General features: G+C 51.1%; 1 long non-coding RNA gene across 1 annotated transcript; it reads left to right on the forward strand.

Moving 5' to 3' along the window:
- Positions 1 to 559: 559 nt before the first annotated feature.
- Positions 560 to 6834, forward strand: LOC113480670. Its single transcript, XR_003398508.1, has 2 exons — positions 560 to 660; positions 1023 to 6834. It is a non-coding gene; the product is annotated as an uncharacterized LOC113480670 (long non-coding RNA).
- Positions 6835 to 7148: the final 314 nt, after the last annotated feature.

Consider the following 7148-nt stretch of genomic DNA (forward strand, 5'->3'; position numbering starts at 1 on the left):
ACAGGTGAGCAGATCCACCAAGGGGCCATGAACTATGTGCTTGTGAGTACCAATGTTACTCTAGTATTGCTTCAAGAGCCATTCCCTATGGGACACATCCCACCACTGAAGCCCTGAAGTACTTCTGGCCCAGGAGTGATCTGCCTAGCCCGTCTGCTGGGAAGTACTCCAGCAGTTTAAGCTTAACAACCAAATTGGTTAGCACCACTCCTTCAGCACTTGTGGATGTCAAGGAATAAAGAGCATCACCAATTGAGTGGGAACAATACTCACTTTGGCCCTGGCAGTCTCATCTACCTCTGCGGTCAATAAACAGAGACAAGCTTGCACAGACGTTGAACTTGATTAGAGAGCTCATCTTGGTTAAAACTCTCTAGATCTTCTTGCTGCAAAGGATGGAGGGGGAGGAGGATGGGACCATCTCTCTGGGTAACAGAGCCAGATTGACAGTGCTGGATTGCTGCACTAGCATAACTAGAGGGGGATTAGCTGCTCTGAGTCACCTACCTGAGAACTTCTCTCTCCCATGGACCATGCTGGCAACCTGCAGAGATCAACCTCCTTCGTGGCAGTTTGGGGACATCTGTGCCTGTGGCAGCTCCAGGGACAGCTGCTGACCTGCACACGAGCAGGCACGTGAGAAAGCGATGGCAAGCCAAGGTAATTTTGAAGAACAACCCACTTCAAATTGACTTAAGAAACAACCTGGCCTGAAGAGCCATTTCCAATATAAGTATCCTAACAGAGATGTTTATGAGCACGCTTTTCTCCCATCTTATAGACGCAGCAATTTGCTCCCTGAAGAATAGTTGCATGTCTTTGTATTTCTTGGAAGTGCCAGAAAAACACTGGACCTGTGTGTCCCTATGTGTGGCTGGCATCACTCTTCATTTAATGGGGAATTATCATACAATATGATGTTCCAGAAGAACTATCATTCTGTCCTCGTCTACCTTGGGATTACTACTGTGTGGTATGAAAGCATTTCAAGAATTGCTTCTGAAGAAGTACATGTATTTCAGTAGGTGAAACTGGGAGGAATGAAGTCTCTTTGTTCTGAATGGAGCCACTAATAGTCATTGAAAGAAGGTTCAAGACAACAGAAGTCCTCCAACTGAAAAAAATCATGTCCTGCTCCCCCGTTGCAGAGCTCACCACTGAAATCAATGGGTCTTGAAAAAGAGAAGGTAGTTCTAAAATAAAACTCCTCATTTGTCTTAGTGAAGCCCCAAATAGTGTGTCATTCTGGGTTACTATGGAGTTATCGAATAAAGGTTGAGAAGCTTGTTCTGCTGGTCAATATGTGTGTGTGTGTGTGTGTGTGTGTGTGTGTGTATGCAGCTCTCAGCCATGGCTGTGTGTCTCCTGGAGGCTCCCCTCCAAAACCTGCATTCATCTCCTGTGAAGTTTTCTAAGGAACTGAGCTTCTGAGACTAGTACAAATAAGGTGTATGTGCTCAGGACAATTGGATGCTCCCTTTCTGTTTCTGCCACAAGGTTATGATAACCTCTCTTTTCACATCTTTGCTTTATATCAGACTGCTAACAAATTACAATAATAATTTTTTAAAAAGTATCAGGTGGAACAGCTTTAAATGGAAATAAACAGATATGACTAAATCCTTTAGGCTGTTTGGGATGCCTCAAGTGATTTAGTTTGGCTGTATCTGTACGTTAAAAGATATGAGGGCACTGAGGTTCATTACTTATCCTATTAAAACATTAGAAGAGTCCCTGGCGTGGGATTGCCTCAGACCAGACAGAGCTATCCTGCACGGTCCCCAGGAATGGCTCAGTAGCTAGCACGGGGTGTGGAGCCTTTCCCATCAGCAGTATGGACACGGCCACCCTGGTTTGGAGGGTAAGAGGGCTGAAAATCTTGGAGCACCAAGATGCAGCAGTGCCAGGACATGTCATTTAATAGTGCAGATGTGGCAAAGTGCTCCATGACAGGTCTCTACTGTGACAATAAAGAGCTAAAACCCTGACAGATGTTTTCCAGTCAGGAGTCTGTATTGGATGAAGGCATGTTAGGGGACCACATGAGCCTGATCTCTATGTGGACACCTTCCCGACAAGTCTGTCCTGGTTGTCTGAGGGTGATCTGCAAATGCAGATTTTGGGGGTGGCAAGCTCCCAGTCTTGTCTAAAACCATCTCCATCTTTATTTGGCTTGGGATAGGAATGGTGGGGAGGGAGCCCTAGAGGTGCCACCAAGCCCCTCCTTGGGCACTCCTGGAGAGGAGATGCTCCTCCCCCAGTCATAAGTGGGGAGGGTGCAGATCCCATCCCACCCATGCCATAACTGTAGGTCACAGTTGGGAAGGCCACGGGGTTGGGCTTAGCTCAGTGCTATGGGGAAATCCCAAGAAAAGCCACTTGCATTTTGCTTTATACAGTGAGAGAAGAGTCTGTGAGGGGAGAGCAGTGGGTGATTGGCACCATTTTTAGGCTTTCTGGGACAGAAATAGTGGAAGCAGTAGTGAGGGCTGATGCCCTGAGGCTGACTCCTGTGGGATGGAAAGACACCAGCCAAGTGTAAGGAGTCAACTAATGAGTGTGGAGGTCTGGAAGGCCATAGTGCCTCTCCTCCACCTGTGGGAAGAGACAGAGGGGACAAATATCTGAACACACTTTGCTTTTATAAGCTTTGAAGCTGGCAGCTTCCCTTCAAACCATTTTCTTGCAGGGGAAGGTGTGTGCCAGAGAGGTCCATGTCACCGTTCAGATGGTAGCAGGGTTAAAATGGGCCCTCTAGGGAATTTCTGCATTTTGGGGTGACTTAAAACTGAATGTAGCAAGTGGTGAAAGGAGGAAAGCCACTTCCCGGCCTTTGGCTGGGGATCTTGCAGCCTGTCCTGAAAGAGAAGGGAAGAGAAATCCAAGGACTTTATCCATCACCCCAGCGCTGAAAATAAATGATAGAGTGCAAAGTGCTGTATCCCTCGGGGGATCTAAGATGACATGTTCCTCCTCTTGATTCCCAGCTAGGTCTCGCCCTCTGGGTCCCCCTCAGGAGGGCACGCCAAGGTCAGCCCAGGGTTCAGGCTCCTTTGTGGGTGCTGGGGCTGCAGGGTGGCCTTGGGGAGGGGACAGGGGAGAGGACAGGTCAAAGTTTGGCAGCTTCTGCACCCCACAGTGCCCTTTCCTTTTGGCCTCCCACGCCTCCATCCCCACCTCCAGCAAACACATTTAGATCATCTCCTGGAAAAGAGAGAAATAACATTAATATAAAAAAAGCAGTGCCTGGCAGTGCTTAGAGGCAGGTAGAGACATCATTGGGGAGTATTACACACTCCCTCACGGTATTACCCCTCCATCAGGCAGGGGTAACTGGATCTGCGACAGAGCCTGATCCTCCCAAGCCTTTAATTGGATGCGTGAAAGGTCCAAAATGCAGCTCACTCTCATGCTTCCACCAGCTATGAGATGCAGTGTCTTCTTGTTACACAAGGCCACTTCCCAATGAAGCTGGCCTCCTTTCTAACCTCTGATACCACCCGGCTGCCAGGCCAGCAAGCTGAGGCAGACTCTTCGTAAAGGAACCTTCCCAGCCAAGCGGGGTGCTGGTGGCAGCAAAATATTCAATAGCTTTCCAGACACCCACTCTTTTCTCTACACAGAAAATGCCATAGTTAGATGAGGGGCAAAAGGTGGTGGCAGAACAATTAGGGAACAGTCGTTCTTTTCGGTGGGATCGGGCAGTGGGACAGGAACGGGACAAGCGCTCTGCAAGGCTTGTGCAAACTGGAGCGCGAAGATCGGTGTGTGGGGAGCATCCGCGTGTGCCAGGCAGCAGCTGGGGCAGTGGTCCCGGCCTGGGAAGGCCGGTGTGGTTTTTCCAAGGCTCCTGCATCCCCCAGCCCTCCCTCCACACCGGTTTCCACCACAAACAGCAGCAGCCCTCCTCTGCAGCGCCGGGGCTGGGACAATGCACCCCTGATAAGTGGGCCTTCTGTCCCCAGCTGCACCGGGGCCAGGCTCTCCCCAACCTGCAAGCCTTTTGCTTTCTTTTTTTTTTTTTTTTTTTTTTTTTTTTTTCTCTTGCAAAATCAATTTGCGGACAGCTCACTCATTTTTTCCCCTTGCAAACTTATTAGCTATTCAGCCCCGGCGAGCACTCGTAAGCATCCTTTGTCCCAGGGAGGGCTGGAGACCCCTTCATTAGCAGTGATTACTCTGAGCAGTTTGACAGCCTCCCAGCCCGCTTACAAGACTTTCCCATTCAGCCCTGCCCGGGGCTGCCCCGCTTCTCAAAAGAAACGGAAATATTCAAACATTTCTCCCCCCCTCCCCGCCCCAGCTGAAGAGAGGAAAAGCTGTTTCTCTTCTCCGCCCTCCCCATTCACTTCACTTTTGATACAATATTTTCCTTCTTTGTTAAACCGGAGAGAGAGGGGTCAAGGCAGACTTTTTAGTGACCCTTTTCTGAGCGTTTTGTTTAATGTAAATACAAGCTCCCCACCTCTTCCTCGATTATTATTATTATTATTTTCAAAACAGCCGATGGTTCGGGAGGGCGATGGCTTGGGCTGATCTTTAGGGGAAAAAGAAATGCTGAAAATGCCAGGGGCAGGGCATTCTCTTTCAATGCGGGAAGGGAAAGGGCAGAAGGAAAATAAAAGGGGGGTGGGGGGGTGTGAAGCGCGATTTTCTGCCATGGGTCTTCTCGGTACAGCCAAACGCGGGCGGCGCAGCCCCGGTGGTGAATAAGCGGGGCTGGGGGATGCTCAGCTCTCCCGGTCCTCCCCCACCAAGCAAGCCCGGGGAGCGGGGCTGCTCTTCTCGGGGTGGCTCCGTGCTCGCCCCCTCCCCGGCCGCCGTTTCGGAAGGGGCTGATTTGTGCCCCCTCTGCGGCTGGGGGCACGGAGCTTGGCGGGAGGGTCCCTCCATGGCCCACTCGGGAGAGACAGCGTCCTTCAGTCCGCTAAAACGCTTTGGAGAAATATATAATGTTCACACCGCTGCCTATTGTCCAAATTCCAGCTTTTTTAGTTAAAAAGAAATCCCACCGCGCCTATGTTCATATAATTCTCCACCTCCCTATATGTCTTTTCGAAAGCTTAATTCCCCACAACAAGCCCTACTACTCTGCCCGCAGAAGCCGATGGAGAAATCGCCATCCGCCTCACCGACTCCCGGGGAAGGAAAGAGAGAACACGGTGTGTTTCAGACGATTCCGTTTTGAGAACGAAAAACCGCTTTTGCTCCCCAAAAAACCTCGTGGGTGGGAAGCGCTGCCCCCCAACGAACCCACCACCCCCAAAACCAAGGCAACCCCCCCACACACACCTCGTTTTTGGTTTGAGCTGCAAAGCCGGGCTCCCCTTGCACGGCTCTGCCTAGGGTGAACCCGGTGGGGTTTTAAGAGGCAACAAACCCGGCGCAGGGTTGGGGTGCAAGACACGCTCCCCCCCTCCCCTCCTCGGTAGGTACCCCCAAAGGGAGCTGTAAAACCCCGCGCTGCCTCGGCTCCCCACCCTTGTCCTCCGGCCGCTCCCGCACTCGCAAAACACGGCTTATTTGCCTCCCCCCGACGCCCTAAATTACATCCCGCCAAGGAGATAGCTGCTTGGAAACGGGCTTTAAAAAACAGCTGATAAATACCTGCTGCCTGCCCCGTCCCTGGGATGGTCTGTGAGGAAAACCAAGGCTCATGCACGGGGGTGAAACGCGGATTTAGACATCGGCGGTGCCAAAAAAGCTTTAAACGCGGATTTAGGCAGAGGGGGGAAAAGCCGCTGCCGAGAAGCGAATATACCCCCCGCTAAAAGGCGGCAGGGCTGAACGAATCCATCGCGGAGCTGATGCGGCCGCCGAGCCCCCCCGGCCGGCTCCGCAGGTCCGCCGGGGCCGGGGGGGCCGGGGCGGTCCCGGCAGCCGCGGCGGGTCAGCTTTGCCCGGCTCCGCTCCCCCCGGGCCGGGCTTCGGCGGCTCCACAAAACGAGCCGAGCAATCAGCTTACCGGGGAGGCACCTCTCGGAGGACAGGGAGTGGAGGCGATGAGACCGAGCAGACAAAAAAAGCACAGCTCAGGCGATTTAAAGATCAATGTCAAATTGTATAATATAAAATCCTTCTGCTGGGGGAAAAAGCTTAGCGCGCTCCTTGGACCTGGCGTTTGGTCTCCTCCAGCAAAACCGCCGCAAAACAACGCGAGGGAGGCGGGTGGTGGGGTCAGACCCTGGTACATCGCAGGGGCTGGGACTGGGGGGATTTCGCCCCCGTTCCGGCCCTTCCTGCGCACAGAGGGCTGTTAATTCTTCATCTTCTCCTTGCATTTGCCAGGTGAGGGAGGAAGCTTGGCTTCCCCGGCTGTGCTGTCCCCAACCATTCGTCTCCTTTTTTTTTTTTTTTTTTTTTTTTTTTTTTTTTTTCCCTTTCTCATTATTCCTTGTCCCTGTCCGAAAATTCTCCTCCGGATTCCCGTCCCCGGGCACACGCATCCTCCGCCAGCCCCGGCCCCGCTCCCCTCGCCTCATCCCGGCTCCCCCCGGGAGCAAAGACATCACCCCCGGGCCCGGAGACCCAGTTATTTCGGATCCTGCCGAGCTGATGCTGAAATACCCGTGGCCTCGGAGATCTGCTCTGCGTAAACTGGCGGGCTTGAGACCGACACCGTCATTTCAAAGCAGATGCGAGGGTCGTTCACCAAATATTTTATTATGGTTTTAGGCTGCTTCATACAGTTTCGTCCTGCACATGCTCTACAAGTCACCTGTGCACATAGAGAACAAGCCAAAAATAATAATTAATAATAATAATAATAATAATAGAAAAAATCTACCATAGCAATCCCTTAAATAAGTAAATAAACATTATATATATATATATTTATATAAAAAAAAACCCTTTAAAGTAAAGCAAAACCCAACCAAAAGAACAGCGTCATTTCGACATGAAACACCTCCGCGGAATAAGGGCAGGCGCTCAGACATTTTGCAACTTGGCATTCGGGTTTTTTGTTGGTTTGTTTTTGTTGTGTGTTTTTTTTTAATGTTTTGCGGGCTTTAATAAATTTTTTTTTTTTTAGGCATCAGTTCTGAAAATCCTTCGAAATAAAGGCGACAACGAGTTTTATCACGTTTTTTAATGCAGTCTGCTGCGGGGCTGGGATGGAGGCGCGGGCGGGTGGCGTGTGGCCGGGG

Source organism: Athene cunicularia, assembly GCF_003259725.1.
Source record: "Athene cunicularia isolate RWA chromosome 5 unlocalized genomic scaffold, athCun1 chr5_part1, whole genome shotgun sequence".
In the NCBI taxonomy this organism is placed as follows: domain Eukaryota; kingdom Metazoa; phylum Chordata; class Aves; order Strigiformes; family Strigidae; genus Athene; species Athene cunicularia.